The sequence below is a fragment of the Triturus cristatus genome, chromosome 4_1 (genome assembly GCF_964204655.1).
Source record: "Triturus cristatus chromosome 4_1, aTriCri1.1, whole genome shotgun sequence".
NCBI lineage: Eukaryota > Metazoa > Chordata > Amphibia > Caudata > Salamandridae > Triturus > Triturus cristatus.
The window spans coordinates 1,227,524,728-1,227,550,833 of NC_140585.1; positions in this window are offsets into that span (position 1 = coordinate 1,227,524,728).

The window sequence follows — 26,106 nt, forward strand, 5'->3', positions numbered from 1 at the left end:
AAGTAAGCCGTGCTGTGTGTCTGACTTGCTGAGCTAGCCCCACACCTGTGACCCCCCTGGCAAGTGGCACATGTGCAGAGTGAGGTTTGCATCCGCTGTTGCCAATGGCAGGTGATTGATGTGTGCCTGTGTGTGTCTGTGCACTCTGCTGAGGTTTTGTCAGTGGCCTGGGGCATGTGACTGCTTTGCGGTGCTGTCCATCAGCCTTGTGTTGCTTGGGATGCACAGTGTGTGCCATGATCAGGGATTGTTTCGCACCCCTCATGCCACCTGTGTACTTACTATGCCATGTAGTGCATTGGTGCGTCCCCAGTGGAAAAAGTCCCTATGACTAAGGTGCTATTACTTGCCAGCATACTATGCCTTGTTCAACAAATCAAAGATGTTCAAATGTATGTCTCTGTGACATGGTGCAGGTGTAGCGATGTTGTCCCACTTTGTCATCCACACAGGTAACCGCCTACCACAAGGGGAAGATCTGGAAGGATGCCATCAAGGCCGTGCAATCGGTGGATGGTCGCAGTCGGCGCCTGCCACAAGTGAGGAAGAGATGTCAGGACATCCGGTGCTGGACCCGGAGGATCATGCTGAAGGAGGAGGCTCCTCGCAAGCATGGCGGGCGCCGGCGCCTGACCCACCAGATGAAGCGTGTCCTGGCGGTGGTCTTCCCTGACCTGGATAGGTGGATACAGGAGTTACAGCAGCAGGAAGGGGGTAGGTACATGTGTGTTTGTTGTGTGTCGCCAGCTTTTGTAGCTGCTCAGTCGCCTGGATACACTGCCAGGCTATATATGTGCAGTGCATATCCTGTTCCCACAAGTCAACCTGTGCTGTTCTTCCTCCCTTACCCTCCTTGACATGTGTTACCTGGTCTGTGTGTTATCACTATTGCACATGGTCATCTAGGCTGCCGGTTTATCAAGGTGCACACTGCTTTCAGCATCATGTGTGGGGGTGGTCAGCCTGTGCCCTGTCCTGTTCAGTCATTTGGGGGTGCATATTTGTTGGCACTGATGCTGAGTCTCAACATAGGAGTGTGAGGGTTCAAATGAACAGACTTGCAGCCTGCATTACCAATGTTGTGGCCTCAGACATGATGTGCATGAGTGGGATATATGCATAGTGCCGGGACGGTTGCTCCTGTAACAGTCAGCTCATTCCAGGACCATGGAGCAGTGTGCCCACTACAGTCCCCTGACACAGCCTGCCCTCCTACTCATGTGTGTCATCCAACACTGTGCACATTCACTGTGGGTTCAGCATGGCTCTGCCTCTGTGGCATTGTTCCCTGGCCTAGGTAGTATTTTTCACATGTGTGATACATTTGTCCACTGGATAGGGATACACCAGTTTGCTTGTGCATACTCACACTGGCCAGTGCCTGTGTGGCTATTCACAACAATCTGTTGATGTTTGTTTGTGACCAATATGTTTTGGCAGCCCTACAAGGTGATGTTGTGTTAATGAAGCTAGTTTTCAAGCACAGTTATTGTAACCCTGAATAAGAGGTATTACTTCTTGATCGGTATCAGTCACATTGACTCAGGTATGGGTGGGTGTGTGCGGGAGGGGCGTACATGTTCAACCCTGATGTTTCATTACTAGTTCTGACTTGTGTGTGATGATTCGCAGTACAGAAAGTCATCGTGCAGTGCCCCCGTGATGTTGGCCAGTGCTTAATGTTCGTGCTTCATAGCCTGTGTCAGTTTTTGACAATCATGTATCCTGCTTGTACATTCTTGGCACCTGTGTGTGGTTCAGATGCTACACAGTTGTGACTTTGTGTGCTGACATCTGTGGGTACATTCTGGCTTGCCATGAGGGGAAACCCACAGTACAGCTAGGCTTTTTTGCTAAACAATTGCAGGCCCATTAGCTTATTCATTGTCCTGGGTGTGGACATGTGTGCCACTCCAGATGACAGTCAGTAGGTCATATGTGTAGCCAACTGTGTGATCAGGTGACGGATAGCCATGTGACAAATGACATTATTCAAGTTGTTACTCAGAGAAAATGTCCATTGGCACTCACTACACCTGTCAACATGTCTCAATGTTTCATATGCTTGACCTTGTTGTTTTGTTGTGAAGGACAATGATGTACCTGCATGACAGATGTCTCCCAAGGAAGTGCACAAGACACCACCTTTACACTTTCCAGGGACACGCTGGCACATTTTAAAGTAAGGCACAGTTTGAACAAAACTTGTTTGGAGTTCATACATATACATGTTCCCACAGTGTGGTAGCATTTGGGTTAGTCCTTGATTGTTGCTGATACCAACTTACGAGTGTCAAGTCATCCAGACCACCGTGGTGCCATGTATATGTACTTACTGATACGCCATTTCTGCCTAACAGTGGCTGATTTGAATGAGTCTGGCAGCTCAGACAATGACTGTGTACATGTAGTTTGGTGTGCACCAGCTTGTGTGACTTCTGCTATACAGACACATGTGTGTTGTGTTCACAGAGTGCCACATTCACACATGCTAGACATGTCCATTGTGTAAAGGGTTGTGATTCTCCAGGAGTCACAATGTATTTCTTTGGGGTGTCAAAAGTACTCACAGGTCTCTGAGTGTGGGGACACCTTCTGCATTGGCATGTGGTATTTGGCCTTGGGTGCGACAATACTGTTTGGTTCACAGTGAACAAGAGGTGGCATGCCTTCATAGTCTTGCTGTGCTCAACTGATCCCAGACACTAGCTTCTCATGATCTTGTGATTTCAAGTTATTTGCTGTTGTGTCCTAATTTTCATTGTTTCCAAGTGGCATGGTGGGTCAACCAACTGGGGAGTGCAGGGCTTACATATGTGGGGAGTATCCTAGATGTTACTCATGAGGCCTTTCCTGATATGCACTGTTGCCTATTTTGTTTGGACTCATGTGTCAGATGTATACAGGTGACTGATTTTTTTCTGTCTCTTCACCTTGCCCACAGCATCATCGGAGGACACCGAGGGAGACAACGGCACGGACGTGGAGGAGGGATCGAGCAGTGGTGCCACCACTGCTGAGGAGTCGGTGGAATCTAGTGGCACGGAGGGCGAGGGGAGTGAGGCGGAGGACCTGCCCAGTACCAACACTGACTACGAGGCAGACGGGTCCGAGGCTGAGCTCCCAGAGGGGGCGGAGGCTGCTCCCACAGCTGAACGCAACAGTACATCTCTCGCCACCCCCTCCATTCCCATCACCGCCCTCCCACTTGCTCGGGTCCCTTCTGTCCGTGCTAGGCCACACCGTGTCTCCTTCGTGCCAGGCGCCGCACCTCCTGCCCCTGTCCCCCCTGCTGCCCTCACTGCCGAGTCTGTGGACATGTAGCGGCAGTTGCAAGTTGGGCAGACATCGATCCTGACTGTCCTCCATGGCCACACCAGACTGCTGACCCAGATGGTGTCGTACATGGAGGGCATGTCATCAGCGATGTCTGACCAACGGATGTTGCTGAGGTCCCTGGACTCGTCACTGACGGCAGTAGTGAGTCACCTGCAGCGCTGCCTCCCCCCCTACCCCTGCCCCATCCACAAGTCCTACACCCATGCCTGTCCCAAGCACACCAAGACATCCACACACACGCACCCCACCAGACAGAAGCAGCACACCACCACGTAAGGGCAAGCGCACACCTCCTGACACGCACACTTAGGGGAAAGCAGGCACACCCACTGGGTCTGGGGCACACAGGCAGGCACGCAGCCACACTCCTCGTCCACATGACTCACTCCCCAGTCCCTCCGATGTCACTCCCCTTGGCTCCCCTGCCCCAGATTCGGAGAAGGAGGCCTACTTTGCTGGGCTGGGCCTCAGCCCCACTAGTTCACCTGACCGAAAACGGTCAAGGCACTCTACGGGTAGGGGAGTTAAGTCCCCCAGCCTGTCCACCACCTCCCCCAGTAGCACTGCAACCCATCCCTCCGACCCCCCCCCCCCTCCTTGGGGCCTGTTGTTTCTCCGGGTGCAGGGGAGACGCTTGAAGAACTGGCAGAAGTGTGCAGCGCCGAGCTCACCTCCACCTTTGGCGCTGCCCCAACCCCTGTGGTGGAGTCGTCCGTCCCTGCACCCACCACACCTACCCTTCCCCCTCCTGTCCCTGCGGTGCCTGGTCCTTCCCCACATGATGCCCCTCCCCAGTCGCTGAACCAGAGGTTTAGTATGTGCAGGCAAGCTAGGGGAGACGCGTGGCCATGTGTCCCCCCCAAGGACTTCATTTCTGGACTGGCCATTGGCCTTTGTACATAGTGTTCTTTACTACATCTTATTTTTTCATTTTGAATAAAGCATTTTGTTTTCCGTTTTGAAAAGTCTTGCATTTCAAGTATTGATGTTGATGCTGAGGCTCCAGGAGTTGGGGTTGTGGGAATGTGTTATGTTTCATGGACATGTTGTAGTCTGCATCTCATGGGGTGGAACCTGGTATCTGCGTGCCCTCACAAGGTCTCTGCAAAGAATCTTTGGTCGTGTCCTCTCTTTATGTTTGGAGACATTGTCCCTAGGAGTGTTCCTTCCTCTGTGGCACCTGACATCTCCCCTGCAGAGGGTTGCACAATTGTTGTGTTGCCCTGTGTCTACATTTCCTTTGTTGGTGATGGATCCCTTCAACTCTGGCCATGCCTGCTCAGCAATGTCTCCGGCTGCATCGTCTGTGCCATCCTTGGTACTCACTGTACTTGTGTATAGAGTATTTTGCCATGCCTTCATGGAGAAATGTTCCCTTTTCTGCACAATGCATGTGTGTAATCCCAGCCTAGTACACATATGGTACTTGTTCTGCTGGATATTTGAACACCTGACTCACAATTGTGGCCATTGTATCTGTGGGAACTCCACCCTATTCCTTCCATGACAGACAACATCTTGGTGGCTGGCCCAGCACCTGAACATTCCTATCAGTCCTGGGATGTGCGTGACAGTGTGTGTTCTCTTTGGCTCCCTTAGTTTATTAGGCAGTGACATGACTATACAGTCTTGTGGCACGATCTCAAGTGTGTGTATTGTGCTGCATCTGCCAGGGGTGGGTATGCATGTGTTATTTGTCCTCACACCCACATGTGGTGTGTCATGCAGTGGGGGAAAGACATCCATCCTCCTGGGAGTGGGACACTGCTGTCAGTGATGTGTTGTTATGGCACTATCATCATTGTCCAAAGTTAGGGATGCGTACATACACCCATGGAGTTGTGGTCATCTGATAATGATGTACACCCCCCCATGTCTCTGTCCACTGCTGGGAGTCCTCTGCACCCACTCCTATATGTCTGCCCACTGCTGGAGTCCTCTTCACCCACCCCCATGTCACTGTCCACTTCTGGGAGTCCTCTGCACCCACCCCCATGTCTCTGTCCACTGCTGGGAGTCCTCTGCACCCACCCCCATGTCTCTGTCCACTGCTGGGAGTGATGGTTACCCACCCCTCACATGTCCCTGTCCACTGCTGGTATTCCTCTGCACCCACCCCCATGTCTCTGTCCCCTGCTGGGAGTCCTCTGCACCCACCTCCATGTCTCTGTCCACTGCTGGGAGTCCTCTGCACCCACCCCCATGTCTCTGTCCACTGCTGGAGTTGATATGCACCCACCCCCATGTCTCTGTCCACTGCTGGGAGTCCTCTGCACCCACCCCCATGTCTGTGTCCACTGCTGGTATTCCTCTGCACACCCCCATGTCTCTGTCCACTGCTGGGAGTCCTCTGCACCCACCCCCATGTCTCTGTCCACTGCTGGGAGTGATGGGCACCCACCCCTCACATGTCCCTGTCCACTGCTGGTATTCCTCTGCACCCAACCCCATGTCTCTGTCCACTGCTGGGAGTCCTCTGCACCCACCCCCATGTCTCTGTCCACTGCTGGTATTCCTCTGCACTCACCCCCATGTCTCTGTCCACTGCTGGGAGTCCTCTGCACCCACCCCCATGTCTCTGTCCACTGCTGGGAGTGATGGGCACCCACCCCACACATGTCCCTGTCCACTGCTGGGTGTCCTCGGCACCCACCCCCATGTCTCTGTCCACTGCTGAGAGTCCTCGGCACCCACCCCCATGTCTCTGTCCACTGCTGGGAGTCCTCTGCACCCACCCCCATGTCTCTGTCCACTGCTGGGAGTGATGGGCACCCACCCCTCACATGTCCCTGTCCACTGCTGGTATTCCTCTGCACCCACCCCCATGTCTCTGTCCACTGCTGGGAGTCCTCTGCACCCACCCCCATGTCTCTGTCCACTGCTGGGAGTCCTCTGCACCCACCCCCATGTCTCTGTCCACTGCTGGAGTTGATATGCACCCACCCCCATGTCTCTGTCCACTGCTGGGAGTCCTCTGCACCCACCCCCACATGTCTGTGTCCACTGCTGGTATTCCTCTGCACCCACCTCCATGTCTCTGTCCACTGCTGGGAGTCCTCTGCACCCCCCCATGTCTCTGTCCACTGCTGGGAGTGATGGGCACCCACCCCTCACATGTCCCTGTCCACTGCTGGTATTCCTCTGCACCCAACAACCCACCCACCCACTGGTGCCATTGCTGTGGTACACTGCTGTCCTGGGCATACACCACCCCCAATTTACAGCTGATGTGCTGCACCAAGCCGTACACCTACATCCGTGGTGTGTGTACGCCTTGTATCCATCATGTAATGGGGCTATAGGGGTACGCGTGGTACGGCCCATACCCATGCTCTGGGGGCGTGTGTACGGGCCGTACCACCATTGTGGCGGTGCCGTAGGGGTACGCGTGGTACGGCCCGTACCCATGCTCTGGGGGCGTGGGTACGGGCCGTACCACCATAGTGGCGGTGACGTAGGGGTATGCGTGGTACGGCCCGTACCCATGCTCTGGGGAGCGTGGGTACGGGCTGTACCACCATTGTGGCGGTGACGTAGGGGTACGCGTGGTACGGCCTGTACCCACGCCCCCCAGAGCGTGGGTACGGGCCGTACCACCATTGTGGCAGTGACGTAGGGGTACGCGTGGTACGGCCCGTACCCACGCTCTGGGGGGGCGTGGGTACGGGCCGTACCACCATTGTGGCGGTGATGTAGGGGTACGCGTGGGGCGGCCTGTACCCACGCCCCCCAGAGCGTGGGTACGGGCCGTACCACCATTGTGGCGGTGACATAGGGGTACGCGTGGTACGGCCCATACCCACGCTCTGGGGGGCGTGGGTACGGGCCGTACCACCATTGTGGTGGTGACGTAGGGGTACGCGTGGTACGACCCGTACCCATGCCCCCCAGAGCATGGGTACGGGCTGTGCTACCATTGTGGCGGTGACGTAGGGGTACGCGTGGTACGGCCCGTAACCACGCTCTGGGGGGCGTGGGTCCGGGCCGTACCACCATTGTGGCGGTGACGTAGGGGTACGCGTGGTACGGCCTGTACCCATGCTCTGGGGGGGCGTGGGTATGGTCCGTACCACCATTGTAGTGGTGATGTAGGGGTACGCGTGTACGGACCGTACCCACGCTCTGGGGGCGTGGGTACGGTCCGTACACGCATACCCCTACATCACCACTGCAATGGTGGTACGGACCGTACCCACACTCTGAGGGGCGTGGGTACGTCCCGTACCACCATTGTGGTGGTGACGGGTACGCGTCCACGTCCACTTCCGTTGTGGCGGGACGTGGGATTGGTGGACATGCCCCCCGAAGTGACCAGACCATGGAGGTAATTAATGTGCAGGATATATTTGTTATTTGTGGGGTGTGGGTTATGTTTCCTGCCCCTTGCACCCCCCCCCCCCCCTTTGCCCCTGGGGGTTGTTCTGACCTTCTGCGGCGTTTTCGTCGGTTTCTGAACACAAGGTCGAAAGTTATGAGGGCCGGGATGACGCGTAGGTTGGGGTCCATCGCTGTCCGTCGCGTACCGGTGCTCCCTGTTCGCGTCGTCCTCAATTTCCCGGCAGTTTTTGGCTCCCGTAAAAAATGCTACGTGCGGAGTGACGTAGGCACGAATCGTACTTGCTGGTCCGTAAAACGCTGCCTGACTCCGTCCGGACGTCGCGTATGCGCCGTCCAGATTCAGATTTGTATGTATTTTTTTGCCGGTCTGTCTTTTGTACGACTCGTACGGAAATGGTATTTCTGTGCGAATCGTACTTGCGAGTTTGTAAGGTGTTTTTCCCAGGTACGAGTCGGACGGAGAAAACGCTCCTTACGACCATTTGTACCCGGGTTTTACAGGATCGGAATCGGCACCTATATATATATTTTTACAAAATATTACAAGTAAACTTAATTTAAAATAATAAACACACAAACATAATAATTTATACATATATATTTAATTTAAAAAAATGAATAAACTATTATCTTTCATTTATTTTAAAACTTTAAAATTATATAAAAATAATATATATATAAATAATTTAAAATATAAAAAACATTCTAGAATGAATTAAACCATGAAACAATATTTAAACTTAAATTGCCCAATACAATCAGTGCAACAGTAGGAAAAGTGTTGAATAGCAAAATAATTAAATTTACTATTCCAACTCCAGTGAGTGCAACAGTAGGGAAAGTGTTGGATAGCAGAGGGGTACAAATTACTATTCCCACTCCAAATGTGCAACAGTAGGGAAACTGTTGGATAGCGGAGGGGGTAAACATTTCTATTCCCACTCCAGTGAGAGCAACATTAGGGAAAGTGTTGGATAGCGGAGGGGATAAAATTACTATTCCCACTCCAGTGAGTGCAACAGTAGGGAAATTGTTGGATAGCGGAGGGGTAAAAGTTACTATTCCCACTTCAGTAAGAGCAACAGTAGGGAAAGTGTTGGATAGCGAAGGGTTAAAGTTACTATTCCCACTCCACTGAGTGCAACAGTAGGGAAAGTGTTGGATAGCTTAGGGGTAAAATGTACTATTCCCATTCCAGTGAGAGCAACAGTAGGGAAAGTGTTAGATAGCGGAGGGGCAAAAATTACTACTACGACACCAGAGTGCAACAGTAGAGAAAATGTTGGATAGGGGAGGGGTAAAAATTAGTATTCCCAGTGCACTGAATGCAACAGTAGGATAAATGTTGGATAATCGGAGGAGTAAAAAAATGTATTCCCACTCCAGTGAGTGCAACAGTAGGGAAAGTGTTGGATAGCAGAAGGGTAAAAATTACTGTTCCCACTCCACTGAGTGCAACAGTAGGGAAAGTGTTGGATAGCTTAGGGGTCAAATGTACTATTCCCATTCCAGTGAGAGCAACAGTAGGGAAAGTGTTAGATAGCGGAGTAGCAAAAATTACTACTACGACACCAAAGAGTGCAACAGTAGAGAAAATGTTGGATAGGGGAGGGGTAAAAATTAGTATTCCCAATCCACTGAATGCAACAGTAGGATAAATGTTGGATAATCGGAGGAGTAAAAAAATGTATTCCCACTCCAGTGAGTTCAACAGTAGGGAAAGTGTTGGATAGAAGAAGGGTAAAAATTACTATTCCCACTCCAGTGAGCGCAACAGTAGGGAAAGTGTTGGATTGCGGAGGGGTAAAAATTACTATTTCCACTCCAGTGAGTGCAACAGTATGGAAAGTGTTGGATAGCGGAGGGGTAAAAATTACTATTCCCACTCCAGTAAGAGCAACAGTAGGGAAAGTGTTGGATAGCGGAGGGGTAAAAATTACTATTCCCACTCCACTGAGTGTAACAGTAGGATACGTGTTGGATACTGGAGAGGTAAACATTATTATTTCCATTCCAGTGAGTGCAACAGTAGGGAAAGTGCTGGATAACGGAGGGGTAAAAATTACTCTTCAAACTCCAGAGAGTGAAACAGTAGAGAAAGTGTTGGGTAGCGAAGTGGTACAATTTACTATTCCAACTCCAGTGAGAGCAACAGTAGGGAAAATGTTGGATAGCGGATGGGTAAAAATCACTATTCCCACTCCAGTGAGCGCAACAGTAGGGAAAGTGTTGGATTGCGGAGGGGTAAAAATTACTATTTCCACTCCAGTGAGTGCAACAGTATGGAAAGTGTTGGATAGCAGAGGGGTAAAAAAAAATATTCCCACTCCAGTGACTGCAACAGTAGGGAAAGTGTTGGATAGCGGAGGGGTAAAAATTACTATTCTCACTCCAGAGAGTGCAACAGTAGGGAAAGTGTTGGATGGCACAGAGGTAAAAATTACTATTCCAAGTACTGTGAGTGCAACAGAAGGGAAAATGCAGGTTAGCGGAGAGATAAAAATTACTAATCCCACTCCAGTGAGTGCAACAGTAGGGAAAGTGCTGGATAGCGGAGGGGTAAAAGTTACTATTCCCACCCCAGTGAATGCAACAGTAGGGAAAGTATTGGATAGCCGAGAATTTTTTTTACTATTCACACTTAAACACTTAATAAAAAATATATATATTAAAAATAAAAAATAATAAAAAATCAATAAACAAAATTTATAAAATAACAATAAAAAGTATTAAACATAAAAAGAACACGTATTATAATGCTAATTACATATTACAAAAACCTACAATTATATTTAATAAAATATTGAATACATTTACAAAAACATTAGTCTTTAAAACTAGAAAATATTTACAAACAAAAAAGTTAATTAAAACATAAATGTATTTATTTTATGTCCTACCCTATGTCACCACACCAATAACAAAACACTTCAACATTTCAAATTAAACTTATTTACATAATAAACATAATTATTAATAAATTAAAAAAATATTAATGATAACAAAACTAATAAACATTAATTGCCTACACACTTTATTATATATATATACATATATATGCATATATATATATATATATATATATATATATATATATATATATATATATATATATATATATATATATATATAACATTATTTATAATATCCACAACACATACCTAAATGAAACTATAAAATAATAAAACACAATCAAAACTTATTTTAAAATTAAAAACTATTACTATTAACAACTAATAATTAAATAATTAAAATGTATTTAGTGCCTACCCTTTACCCCCTTAAAAGTAAAAACGACACACACAAAATAAACAATGGTCCAAAATAAATATTAAATAATTAAAATTAATTAACTAGATATAATTAATTAAATTAAAAATACTTCCCACCCTTTCCCATCAATTAAAAATAAATTACTTGCCACCCTTCCCACCCTTTACGCCTATAAAAACCACAACAAAAACCTAAAATGTATTACACAACTACCAAAATGAATTATAAATTAAATAATTAAAATTAATTACCAACCAATTAATAATTCATAAATAAAAAACTAAATTTCATTCCACCCTTTACACCTATAAACACCACAACACGCCAAAAATAATTACAAAATTAATAACCAATTAATTAATTAAAAGTAATTAACAACCAATTATTAATTCATCAATCAAAAATAAATTACTTCCCACCCTTCTCACCGTTTACACCTATAAAAACCACAACACTCACCTAAAATTCATTACACAATTACCAAAATTAATAACCAATTAATTACAATTAATTAACAACCAATTACTAATTGATTAATTAAAGATAAATTACTTCCCACCCTTTACACCTATAAATACCACCACACACACCTAAAATAAATTACACAATTACCATAATTAATTACGTAAAATTAATTAACAACCGATTATTAATGTATTCATGATAAATTACTTTACACATTTAACACTATAACATCTAAATTAAACAACTATTAATAAATAAAAAATGAATCAATCCATTTAATATAATTAAATAACTTCCCACCCTATTCCCCTATAAACCCACAACCCGCTACGGAACTAAAAACGCAAAATTCAATTTAAAAATAAATAAATAATTAATATAATTAATTTACTTCCCACCCTATTCCCCTATAAACCCACAACCCGCTACGGAACTAAAAGGGCAAAATCTAAATTGAAAAAAATAACTACAAAAAATGTAACACATATATAAAAAATACAAACAGTTCTTCTACAAAAAAACATACATCACATACATATAAAATATATACTAAGATACATAACGATAATAAAACACGATATTTTTAACAACTATGAGGCCCATTAGGAATGGCGATCAGTTCTAAGGAAGTCACAGGAGATGCTTTCTAATAATAACCACAAGACAAGGGAGAAAAATTGGAATTCTGAGAGATCGCACAAACTGTTGCTGATGGCTGTGTACAAGAGTATTAGAAATTTCAGGTACTGGGAATAGTCACAAAAAAAAAAAACTAAGAGGGGGCAATGGCAGATTTGTCTGGTCATGGGACCCGTGTTATACATTCCCGCAGATCCTCCATCTTTTGAAAGACCTGCAGAAGCTGAGGGAATATCGACCACAACCTTTCCCTTAATTGCCAACTGCATCACAAGCAATACCATTCCCCAGGTCATCCCCAGTCCTGAAGAGTCTCTTTAATGCTTCAACAGGGTCGAAACGCCAACAACACTTCCATAGACAGACCATTTGTATTTTGTATTTGGGGCCGATTCCGGCCGCAAAACGAACCGACCGACACGGATCCGGACCGAACACTGACCGACACGGACCAGCGCCGTACGACCTGTGCAGTACGATGCAACGTGTGTGAATTACAACCGACACGTACGGAATACAAGCCGTATGACCGAGCCGTAGGGAAAATAGTGATCCGGCCGGAAAACCGACGCGAATATCACCGACTGACACGAACCCGGAATGAAGCCGACCGACCCGTACCCGCGATGTTCGGTTTGCGCAGTATGATGCAATGCGTGCAAAACCAGACCGACTCGCACGGAGAACAAGCCGCACGACTGACACGCACAGACAACCCGGCACACAAGCAATAGAGACCGCTGCGAACGACGCGTACCAAACACAGAAGACAGGCAGCGTGAACGAGGCGGAGAAGCCCGCACGAGGCAACAGCAGCGTCCGTTTCCGTCACATGAACGTCTCCTCCATGCCTACAAAACACAAAGGAAAAAAGACAAAAAAAAGGACCAAACAAGCAATGACAAAGCCAAAAAATACCCCCAAAAAACATGGGACAAAGACACACCCACCACTCCAACTATATAAAGGACTACAATCACTACCATCATCCCTTGCAAACAGGAGACACAGCCAGCAGCAAACACCAGTACACAGCAACCACATACACACTCACAACTCACCCATCACACAACTCACACACAATCAGCACCTCATACAAAAGCACACACACATACACCCAGCAAAACCAACACCAACCCACCATCACTTGCACCCTCACACACACATCCCTCACCACCACCACCCATCACCATGCCTCCAAAGAAGAATCCAAAGTTCACAGATAGTGAGTTAGAAGTGCTAGTAGACAAGATCATCAGAGTAGAGCCACATTTGTTTGGTACATTGGTCCAAAGGACCCCCATCTCACAGAAAACAAAGATGTGGGCGAGGATTGTGGACAAGGTTAACGCACAAGCACCAGCAAGGCGCACAAAGGACGACATCCAGAACAGGAGGTATGACGTGCGCAGGAGGGTCAAGAAACTCATCGAAAAAGATCACGCCCTGAGTCAGTGCACCGGCGGTGGCCCTCCTGCCAAACCAGTCTACTTCAGGACCTGGGAGGAGAAGGTGCGGGATATCCTACCACCAGAGAGCGTCCATGGCCTAACAGGCATCCCAGAGCCTGGTGAGTACACAAACAACATACCCAAGATTGTGTGGCGAGGGGACAGTGAAACCATGCACCGCAATCAAAGCTACACTAACCAATAGATAATCAGCCCAAGATGTGTATGCCAGTCACACAAACACAATACCTGCCATCTCATAGTGACTGGGAACTGTGTCATGGCATGCACCAACCTACAAACAAATAGATTAGGTATAAATGGCCGCACACTGCTCGTCACACCAGCAAGTTGCCCCATGGAACTGTGGGCGATGTAGTAGCGACGGCGAGTACGCCTATGCTACGAAGTGTATGAATGAAGTAGTATGTGTCGCATTAGCCATCCCTGGACACGTGTTTCGAGGTAGTTGCCTCTCGTCAGCAGGGAGTAGGTAAGTGTAGTGGGGTGCCGCGTGGACTGCCAGCAATTAAAAACAGGTAAAGTACCTTTCAAGGCGCGCAGGTGCTGGTCAAAGACTCGTCAGTCCGCTAGCTCAGGAGAGCCGTAATGTATTAGGTATAAATGGCCGCACACTGCTCGTCACACCAGCAAGTTGCCCCATGGAACTGTGGGCGATGTAGTAGCGACGGCGAGTACGCCTATGCTACGAAGTGTATGAATGAAGTAGTATGTGTCGCATTAGCCATCCCTGGACACGTGTTTCGAGGTAGTTGCCTCTCGTCAGCAGGGAGTAGGTAAGTGTAGTGGGGTGCCGCGTGGACTGCCAGCAATTAAAAACAGGTAAAGTACCTTTCAAGGCGCGCAGGTGCTGGTCAAAGACTCGTCAGTCCGCTAGCTCAGGAGAGCCGTAATGTATTAGGTATAAATGGCCGCACACTGCTCGTCACACCAGCAAGTTGCCCCATGGAACTGTGGGCGATGTAGTAGCGACGGCGAGTACGCCTATGCTACGAAGTGTATGAATGAAGTAGTATGTGTCGCATTAGCCATCCCTGGACACGTGTTTCGAGGTAGTTGCCTCTCGTCAGCAGGGAGTAGGTAAGTGTAGTGGGGTGCCGCGTGGACTGCCAGCAATTAAAAACAGGTAAAGTACCTTTCAAGGCGCGCAGGTGCTGGTCAAAGACTCGTCAGTCCGCTAGCTCAGGAGAGCCGTAATGTATTAGGTATAAATGGCCGCACACTGCTCGTCACACCAGCAAGTTGCCCCATGGAACTGTGGGCGATGTAGTAGCGACGGCGAGTACGCCTATGCTACGAAGTGTATGAATGAAGTAGTATGTGTCGCATTAGCCATCCCTGGACACGTGTTTCGAGGTAGTTGCCTCTCGTCAGCAGGGAGTAGGTAAGTGTAGTGGGGTGCCGCGTGGACTGCCAGCAATTAAAAACAGGTAAAGTACCTTTCAAGGCGCGCAGGTGCTGGTCAAAGACTCGTCAGTCCGCTAGCTCAGGAGAGCCGTAATGTATTAGGTATAAATGGCCGCACACTGCTCGTCACACCAGCAAGTTGCCCCATGGAACTGTGGGCGATGTAGTAGCGACGGCGAGTACGCCTATGCTACGAAGTGTATGAATGAAGTAGTATGTGTCGCATTAGCCATCCCTGGACACGTGTTTCGAGGTAGTTGCCTCTCGTCAGCAGGGAGTAGGTAAGTGTAGTGGGGTGCCGCGTGGACTGCCAGCAATTAAAAACAGGTAAAGTACCTTTCAAGGCGCGCAGGTGCTGGTCAAAGACTCGTCAGTCCGCTAGCTCAGGAGAGCCGTAATGTATTAGGTATAAATGGCCGCACACTGCTCGTCACACCAGCAAGTTGCCCCATGGAACTGTGGGCGATGTAGTAGCGACGGCGAGTACGCCTATGCTACGAAGTGTATGAATGAAGTAGTATGTGTCGCATTAGCCATCCCTGGACACGTGTTTCGAGGTAGTTGCCTCTCGTCAGCAGGGAGTAGGTAAGTGTAGTGGGGTGCCGCGTGGACTGCCAGCAATTAAAAACAGGTAAAGTACCTTTCAAGGCGCGCAGGTGCTGGTCAAAGACTCGTCAGTCCGCTAGCTCAGGAGAGCCGTAATGTATTAGGTATAAATGGCCGCACACTGCTCGTCACACCAGCAAGTTGCCCCATGGAACTGTGGGCGATGTAGTAGCGACGGCGAGTACGCCTATGCTACGAAGTGTATGAATGAAGTAGTATGTGTCGCATTAGCCATCCCTGGACACGTGTTTCGAGGTAGTTGCCTCTCGTCAGCAGGGAGTAGGTAAGTGTAGTGGGGTGCCGCGTGGACTGCCAGCAATTAAAAACAGGTAAAGTACCTTTCAAGGCGCGCAGGTGCTGGTCAAAGACTCGTCAGTCCGCTAGCTCAGGAGAGCCGTAATGTATTAGGTATAAATGGCCGCACACTGCTCGTCACACCAGCAAGTTGCCCCATGGAACTGTGGGCGATGTAGTAGCGACGGCGAGTACGCCTATGCTACGAAGTGTATGAATGAAGTAGTATGTGTCGCATTAGCCATCCCTGGACACGTGTTTCGAGGTAGTTGCCTCTCGTCAGCAGGGAGTAGGTAAGTGTAGTGGGGTGCCGCGTGGACTGCCAGCAATTAAAAACAGGTAAAGTACCTTTCAAGGCGCGCAGGTGCTGGTCAAAGACTCGTCAGTCCGCTAGCTCAGGAGAGCCGTAATGTATTAGGTATAAATGGCCGCACACTGCTCGTCACACCAGCAAGTTGCCCCATGGAACTGTGGGCGATGTAGTAGCGACGGCGAGTACGCCTATGCTACGAAGTGTATGAATGAAGTAGTATGTGTCGCATTAGCCATCCCTGGACACGTGTTTCGAGGTAGTTGCCTCTCGTCAGCAGGGAGTAGGTAAGTGTAGTGGGGTGCCGCGTGGACTGCCAGCAATTAAAAACAGGTAAAGTACCTTTCAAGGCGCGCAGGTGCTGGTCAAAGACTCGTCAGTCCGCTAGCTCAGGAGAGCCGTAATGTATTAGGTATAAATGGCCGCACACTGCTCGTCACACCAGCAAGTTGCCCCATGGAACTGTGGGCGATGTAGTAGCGACGGCGAGTACGCCTATGCTACGAAGTGTATGAATGAAGTAGTATGTGTCGCATTAGCCATCCCTGGACACGTGTTTCGAGGTAGTTGCCTCTCGTCAGCAGGGAGTAGGTAAGTGTAGTGGGGTGCCGCGTGGACTGCCAGCAATTAAAAACAGGTAAAGTACCTTTCAAGGCGCGCAGGTGCTGGTCAAAGACTCGTCAGTCCGCTAGCTCAGGAGAGCCGTAATGTATTAGGTATAAATGGCCGCACACTGCTCGTCACACCAGCAAGTTGCCCCATGGAACTGTGGGCGATGTAGTAGCGACGGCGAGTACGCCTATGCTACGAAGTGTATGAATGAAGTAGTATGTGTCGCATTAGCCATCCCTGGACACGTGTTTCGAGGTAGTTGCCTCTCGTCAGCAGGGAGTAGGTAAGTGTAGTGGGGTGCCGCGTGGACTGCCAGCAATTAAAAACAGGTAAAGTACCTTTCAAGGCGCGCAGGTGCTGGTCAAAGACTCGTCAGTCCGCTAGCTCAGGAGAGCCGTAATGTATTAGGTATAAATGGCCGCACACTGCTCGTCACACCAGCAAGTTGCCCCATGGAACTGTGGGCGATGTAGTAGCGACGGCGAGTACGCCTATGCTACGAAGTGTATGAATGAAGTAGTATGTGTCGCATTAGCCATCCCTGGACACGTGTTTCGAGGTAGTTGCCTCTCGTCAGCAGGGAGTAGGTAAGTGTAGTGGGGTGCCGCGTGGACTGCCAGCAATTAAAAACAGGTAAAGTACCTTTCAAGGCGCGCAGGTGCTGGTCAAAGACTCGTCAGTCCGCTAGCTCAGGAGAGCCGTAATGTATTAGGTATAAATGGCCGCACACTGCTCGTCACACCAGCAAGTTGCCCCATGGAACTGTGGGCGATGTAGTAGCGACGGCGAGTACGCCTATGCTACGAAGTGTATGAATGAAGTAGTATGTGTCGCATTAGCCATCCCTGGACACGTGTTTCGAGGTAGTTGCCTCTCGTCAGCAGGGAGTAGGTAAGTGTAGTGGGGTGCCGCGTGGACTGCCAGCAATTAAAAACAGGTAAAGTACCTTTCAAGGCGCGCAGGTGCTGGTCAAAGACTCGTCAGTCCGCTAGCTCAGGAGAGCCGTAATGTATTAGGTATAAATGGCCGCACACTGCTCGTCACCCCAGCAAGTTGCCCCATGGAACTGTGGGCGATGTAGTAGCGACGGCGAGTACGCCTATGCTACGAAGTGTATGAATGAAGTAGTATGTGTCGCATTAGCCATCCCTGGACACGTGTTTCGAGGTAGTTGCCTCTCGTCAGCAGGGAGTAGGTAAGTGTAGTGGGGTGCCGCGTGGACTGCCAGCAATTAAAAACAGGTAAAGTACCTTTCAAGGCGCGCAGGTGCTGGTCAAAGACTCGTCAGTCCGCTAGCTCAGGAGAGCCGTAATGTATTAGGTATAAATGGCCGCACACTGCTCGTCACACCAGCAAGTTGCCCCATGGAACTGTGGGCGATGTAGTAGCGACGGCGAGTACGCCTATGCTACGAAGTGTATGAATGAAGTAGTATGTGTCGCATTAGCCATCCCTGGACACGTGTTTCGAGGTAGTTGCCTCTCGTCAGCAGGGAGTAGGTAAGTGTAGTGGGGTGCCGCGTGGACTGCCAGCAATTAAAAACAGGTAAAGTACCTTTCAAGGCGCGCAGGTGCTGGTCAAAGACTCGTCAGTCCGCTAGCTCAGGAGAGCCGTAATGTATTAGGTATAAATGGCCGCACACTGCTCGTCACACCAGCAAGTTGCCCCATGGAACTGTGGGCGATGTAGTAGCGACGGCGAGTACGCCTATGCTACGAAGTGTATGAATGAAGTAGTATGTGTCGCATTAGCCATCCCTGGACACGTGTTTCGAGGTAGTTGCCTCTCGTCAGCAGGGAGTAGGTAAGTGTAGTGGGGTGCCGCGTGGACTGCCAGCAATTAAAAACAGGTAAAGTACCTTTCAAGGCGCGCAGGTGCTGGTCAAAGACTCGTCAGTCCGCTAGCTCAGGAGAGCCGTAATGTATTAGGTATAAATGGCCGCACACTGCTCGTCACACCAGCAAGTTGCCCCATGGAACTGTGGGCGATGTAGTAGCGACGGCGAGTACGCCTATGCTACGAAGTGTATGAATGAAGTAGTATGTGTCGCATTAGCCATCCCTGGACACGTGTTTCGAGGTAGTTGCCTCTCGTCAGCAGGGAGTAGGTAAGTGTAGTGGGGTGCCGCGTGGACTGCCAGCAATTAAAAACAGGTAAAGTACCTTTCAAGGCGCGCAGGTGCTGGTCAAAGACTCGTCAGTCCGCTAGCTCAGGAGAGCCGTAATGTATTAGGTATAAATGGCCGCACACTGCTCGTCACACCAGCAAGTTGCCCCATGGAACTGTGGGCGATGTAGTAGCGACGGCGAGTACGCCTATGCTACGAAGTGTATGAATGAAGTAGTATGTGTCGCATTAGCCATCCCTGGACACGTGTTTCGAGGTAGTTGCCTCTCGTCAGCAGGGAGTAGGTAAGTGTAGTGGGGTGCCGCGTGGACTGCCAGCAATTAAAAACAGGTAAAGTACCTTTCAAGGCGCGCAGGTGCTGGTCAAAGACTCGTCAGTCCGCTAGCTCAGGAGAGCCGTAATGTATTAGGTATAAATGGCCGCACACTGCTCGTCACACCAGCAAGTTGCCCCATGGAACTATGGGCGATGTAGTAGCGACGGCGAGTACGCCTATGCTACGAAGTGTATGAATGAAGTAGTATGTGTCGCATTAGCCATCCCTGGACACGTGTTTCGAGGTAGTTGCCTCTCGTCAGCAGGGAGTAGGTAAGTGTAGTGGGGTGCCGCGTGGACTGCCAGCAATTAAAAACAGGTAAAGTACCTTTCAAGGCGCGCAGGTGCTGGTCAAAGACTCGTCAGTCCGCTAGCTCAGGAGAGCCGTAATGTATTAGGTATAAATGGCCGCACACTGCTCGTCACACCAGCAAGTTGCCCCATGGAACTGTGGGCGATGTAGTAGCGACGGCGAGTACGCCTATGCTACGAAGTGTATGAATGAAGTAGTATGTGTCGCATTAGCCATCCCTGGACACGTGTTTCGAGGTAGTTGCCTCTCGTCAGCAGGGAGTAGGTAAGTGTAGTCGGGTGCCGCGTGGACTGCCAGCAATTAAAAACAGGTAAAGTACCTTTCAAGGCGCGCAGGTGCTGGTCAAAGACTCGTCAGTCCGCTAGCTCAGGAGAGCCGTAATGTATTAGGTATAAATGGCCGCACACTGCTCGTCACACCAGCAAGTTGCCCCATGGAACTGTGGGCGATGTAGTAGCGACGGCGAGTACGCCTATGCTACGAAGTGTATGAATGAAGTAGTATGTGTCGCATTAGCCATCCCTGGACACGTGTTTCGAGGTAGTTGCCTCTCGTCAGCAGGGAGTAGGTAAGTGTAGTGGGGTGCCGCGTGGACTGCCAGCAATTAAAAACAGGTAAAGTACCTTTCAAGGCGCGCAGGTGCTGGTCAAAGACTCGTCAGTCCGCTAGCTCAGGAGAGCCGTAATGTATTAGGTATAAATGGCCGCACACTGCTCGTCACACCAGCAAGTTGCCCCATGGAACTGTGGGCGATGTAGTAGCGACGGCGAGTACGCCTATGCTACGAAGTGTATGAATGAAGTAGTATGTGTCGCATTAGCCATCCCTGGACACGTGTTTCGAGGTAGTTGCCTCTCGTCAGCAGGGAGTAGGTAAGTGTAGTGGGGTGCCGCGTGGACTGCCAGCAATTAAAAACAGGTAAAGTACCTTTCAAGGCGCGCAGGTGCTGGTCAAAGACTCGTCAGTCCGCTAGCTCAGGAGAGCCGTAATGTATTAGGTATAAATGGCCGCACACTGCTCGTCACACCAGCAAGTTGCCCCATGGAACTGTGGGCGATGTAGTAGCGACGGCGAGTACGCCTATGCTACGAAGTGTATGAATGAAGTAGTATGTGTCGCATTAGCCATCCCTGGACACGTGTTTCGAGGTAGTTGCCTCTCGTCAGCAGGGAGTAGGTAAGTGTAGTGGGGTGCCGCGTGGACTGCCAGCAATTAAAAACAGGTAAAGTACCTTTCAAGGCGCGCAGGTGCTGGTCAAAGACTCGTCAGTCCGCTAGCTCAGGAGAGCCGTAATGTATTAGGTATAAATGGCCGCACACTGCTCGTCACACCAGCAAGTTGCCCCATGGAACTGTGGGCGATGTAGTAGCGACGGCGAGTACGCCTATGCTACGAAGTGTATGAATGAAGTAGTATGTGTCGCATTAGCCATCCCTGGACACGTGTTTCGAGGTAGTTGCCTCTCGTCAGCAGGGAGTAGGTAAGTGTAGTGGGGTGCCGCGTGGACTGCCAGCAATTAAAAACAGGTAAAGTACCTTTCAAGGCGCGCAGGTGCTGGTCAAAGACTCGTCAGTCCGCTAGCTCAGGAGAGCCGTAATGTATTAGGTATAAATGGCCGCACACTGCTCGTCACACCAGCAAGTTGCCCCATGGAACTGTGGGCGATGTAGTAGCGACGGCGAGTACGCCTATGCTACGAAGTGTATGAATGAAGTAGTATGTGTCGCATTAGCCATCCCTGGACACGTGTTTCGAGGTAGTTGCCTCTCGTCAGCAGGGAGTAGGTAAGTGTAGTGGGGTGCCGCGTGGACTGCCAGCAATTAAAAACAGGTAAAGTACCTTTCAAGGCGCGCAGGTGCTGGTCAAAGACTCGTCAGTCCGCTAGCTCAGGAGAGCCGTAATGTATTAGGTATAAATGGCCGCACACTGCTCGTCACACCAGCAAGTTGCCCCATGGAACTGTGGGCGATGTAGTAGCGACGGCGAGTACGCCTATGCTACGAAGTGTATGAATGAAGTAGTATGTGTCGCATTAGCCATCCCTGGACACGTGTTTCGAGGTAGTTGCCTCTCGTCAGCAGGGAGTAGGTAAGTGTAGTGGGGTGCCGCGTGGACTGCCAGCAATTAAAAACAGGTAAAGTACCTTTCAAGGCGCGCAGGTGCTGGTCAAAGACTCGTCAGTCCGCTAGCTCAGGAGAGCCGTAATGTATTAGGTATAAATGGCCGCACACTGCTCGTCACACCAGCAAGTTGCCCCATGGAACTGTGGGCGATGTAGTAGCGACGGCGAGTACGCCTATGCTACGAAGTGTATGAATGAAGTAGTATGTGTCGCATTAGCCATCCCTGGACACGTGTTTCGAGGTAGTTGCCTCTCGTCAGCAGGGAGTAGGTAAGTGTAGTGGGGTGCCGCGTGGACTGCCAGCAATTAAAAACAGGTAAAGTACCTTTCAAGGCGCGCAGGTGCTGGTCAAAGACTCGTCAGTCCGCTAGCTCAGGAGAGCCGTAATGTATTAGGTATAAATGGCCGCACACTGCTCGTCACACCAGCAAGTTGCCCCATGGAACTGTGGGCGATGTAGTAGCGACGGCGAGTACGCCTATGCTACGAAGTGTATGAATGAAGTAGTATGTGTCGCATTAGCCATCCCTGGACACGTGTTTCGAGGTAGTTGCCTCTCGTCAGCAGGGAGTAGGTAAGTGTAGTGGGGTGCCGCGTGGACTGCCAGCAATTAAAAACAGGTAAAGTACCTTTCAAGGCGCGCAGGTGCTGGTCAAAGACTCGTCAGTCCGCTAGCTCAGGAGAGCCGTAATGTATTAGGTATAAATGGCCGCACACTGCTCGTCACACCAGCAAGTTGCCCCATGGAACTGTGGGCGATGTAGTAGCGACGGCGAGTACGCCTATGCTACGAAGTGTATGAATGAAGTAGTATGTGTCGCATTAGCCATCCCTGGACACGTGTTTCGAGGTAGTTGCCTCTCGTCAGCAGGGAGTAGGTAAGTGTAGTGGGGTGCCGCGTGGACTGCCAGCAATTAAAAACAGGTAAAGTACCTTTCAAGGCGCGCAGGTGCTGGTCAAAGACTCGTCAGTCCGCTAGCTCAGGAGAGCCGTAATGTATTAGGTATAAATGGCCGCACACTGCTCGTCACACCAGCAAGTTGCCCCATGGAACTGTGGGCGATGTAGTAGCGACGGCGAGTACGCCTATGCTACGAAGTGTATGAATGAAGTAGTATGTGTCGCATTAGCCATCCCTGGACACGTGTTTCGAGGTAGTTGCCTCTCGTCAGCAGGGAGTAGGTAAGTGTAGTGGGGTGCCGCGTGGACTGCCAGCAATTAAAAACAGGTAAAGTACCTTTCAAGGCGCGCAGGTGCTGGTCAAAGACTCGTCAGTCCGCTAGCTCAGGAGAGCCGTAATGTATTAGGTATAAATGGCCGCACACTGCTCGTCACACCAGCAAGTTGCCCCATGGAACTGTGGGCGATGTAGTAGCGACGGCGAGTACGCCTATGCTACGAAGTGTATGAATGAAGTAGTATGTGTCGCATTAGCCATCCCTGGACACGTGTTTCGAGGTAGTTGCCTCTCGTCAGCAGGGAGTAGGTAAGTGTAGTGGGGTGCCGCGTGGACTGCCAGCAATTAAAAACAGGTAAAGTACCTTTCAAGGCGCGCAGGTGCTGGTCAAAGACTCGTCAGTCCGCTAGCTCAGGAGAGCCGTAATGTATTAGGTATAAATGGCCGCACACTGCTCGTCACACCAGCAAGTTGCCCCATGGAACTGTGGGCGATGTAGTAGCGACGGCGAGTACGCCTATGCTACGAAGTGTATGAATGAAGTAGTATGTGTCGCATTAGCCATCCCTGGACACGTGTTTCGAGGTAGTTGCCTCTCGTCAGCAGGGAGTAGGTAAGTGTAGTGGGGTGCCGCGTGGACTGCCAGCAATTAAAAACAGGTAAAGTACCTTTCAAGGCGCGCAGGTGCTGGTCAAAGACTCGTCAGTCCGCTAGCTCAGGAGAGCCGTAATGTATTAGGTATAAATGGCCGCACACTGCTCGTCACACCAGCAAGTTGCCCCATGGAACTGTGGGCGATGTAGTAGCGACGGCGAGTACGCCTATGCTACGAAGTGTATGAATGAAGTAGTATGTGTCGCATTAGCCATCCCTGGACACGTGTTTCGAGGTAGTTGCCTCTCGTCAGCAGGGAGTAGGTAAGTGTAGTGGGGTGCCGCGTGGACTGCCAGCAATTAAAAACAGGTAAAGTACCTTTCAAGGCGCGCAGGTGCTGGTCAAAGACTCGTCAGTCCGCTAGCTCAGGAGAGCCGTAATGTATTAGGTATAAATGGCCGCACACTGCTCGTCACACCAGCAAGTTGCCCCATGGAACTGTGGGCGATGTAGTAGCGACGGCGAGTACGCCTATGCTACGAAGTGTATGAATGAAGTAGTATGTGTCGCATTAGCCATCCCTGGACACGTGTTTCGAGGTAGTTGCCTCTCGTCAGCAGGGAGTAGGTAAGTGTAGTGGGGTGCCGCGTGGACTGCCAGCAATTAAAAACAGGTAAAGTACCTTTCAAGGCGCGCAGGTGCTGGTCAAAGACTCGTCAGTCCGCTAGCTCAGGAGAGCCGTAATGTATTAGGTATAAATGGCCGCACACTGCTCGTCACACCAGCAAGTTGCCCCATGGAACTGTGGGCGATGTAGTAGCGACGGCGAGTACGCCTATGCTACGAAGTGTATGAATGAAGTAGTATGTGTCGCATTAGCCATCCCTGGACACGTGTTTCGAGGTAGTTGCCTCTCGTCAGCAGGGAGTAGGTAAGTGTAGTGGGGTGCCGTGTGGACTGCCAGCAATTAAAAACAGGTAAAGTACCTTTCAAGGCGCGCAGGTGCTGGTCAAAGACTCGTCAGTCCGCTAGCTCAGGAGAGCCGTAATGTATTAGGTATAAATGGCCGCACACTGCTCGTCACACCAGCAAGTTGCCCCATGGAACTGTGGGCGATGTAGTAGCGACGGCGAGTACGCAACACATACTGGTCTTTATACATCGTGGCATAGGCGTACCCGCCGTCGCCACTACATCTACCACAGTCCCTTGGGGCAACTTGCTGGTGTGACGAGCAGTGTGCGACCAACCTTTGCATAATTTATTACGGCTCCCTTGAGCCAACGGGCTGACGAGCCTTGGATCTGCACCTGCGCGCCATGAGAGGTACTTGACCTGTTTTAATTACATTTTGGCAGTCCACGCGGCACCCCTTTACACTGACCTGCTCCCTGCTGACGAGAGGCAACTACCTCGAAACACGTGTCCAGGGATGGCTAACGCAACACATACTGGTCTTTATACATCGTGGCATAGGCGTACCCGCCGTCGCCACTACATCTACCACAGTCCCTTGGGGCAACTTGCTGGTGTGACGAGCAGTGTGCGACCAACCTTTGCATAATTTATTACGGCTCCCTTGAGCCAACGGGCTGACGAGCCTTGGATCTGCACCTGCGCGCCATGAGAGGTACTTGACCTGTTTTAATTACATTTTGGCAGTCCACGCGGCACCCCTTTACACTGACCTGCTCCCTGCTGACGAGAGGCAACTACCTCGAAACACGTGTCCAGGGATGGCTAACGCAACACATACTGGTCTTTATACATCGTGGCATAGGCGTACCCGCCGTCGCCACTACATCTACCACAGTCCCTTGGGGCAACTTGCTGGTGTGACGAGCAGTGTGCGACCAACCTTTGCATAATTTATTACGGCTCCCTTGAGCCAACGGGCTGACGAGCCTTGGATCTGCACCTGCGCGCCATGAGAGGTACTTGACCTGTTTTAATTACATTTTGGCAGTCCACGCGGCACCCCTTTACACTGACCTGCTCCCTGCTGACGAGAGGCAACTACCTCGAAACACGTGTCCAGGGATGGCTAACGCAACACATACTGGTCTTTATACATCGTGGCATAGGCGTACCCGCCGTCGCCACTACATCTACCACAGTCCCTTGGGGCAACTTGCTGGTGTGACGAGCAGTGTGCGACCAACCTTTGCATAATTTATTACGGCTCCCTTGAGCCAACGGGCTGACGAGCCTTGGATCTGCACCTGCGCGCCATGAGAGGTACTTGACCTGTTTTAATTACATTTTGGCAGTCCACGCGGCACCCCTTTACACTGACCTGCTCCCTGCTGACGAGAGGCAACTACCTCGAAACACGTGTCCAGGGATGGCTAACGCAACACATACTGGTCTTTATACATCGTGGCATAGGCGTACCCGCCGTCGCCACTACATCTACCACAGTCCCTTGGGGCAACTTGCTGGTGTGACGAGCAGTGTGCGACCAACCTTTGCATAATTTATTACGGCTCCCTTGAGCCAACGGGCTGACGAGCCTTGGATCTGCACCTGCGCGCCATGAGAGGTACTTGACCTGTTTTAATTACATTTTGGCAGTCCACGCGGCACCCCTTTACACTGACCTGCTCCCTGCTGACGAGAGGCAACTACCTCGAAACACGTGTCCAGGGATGGCTAACGCAACACATACTGGTCTTTATACATCGTGGCATAGGCGTACCCGCC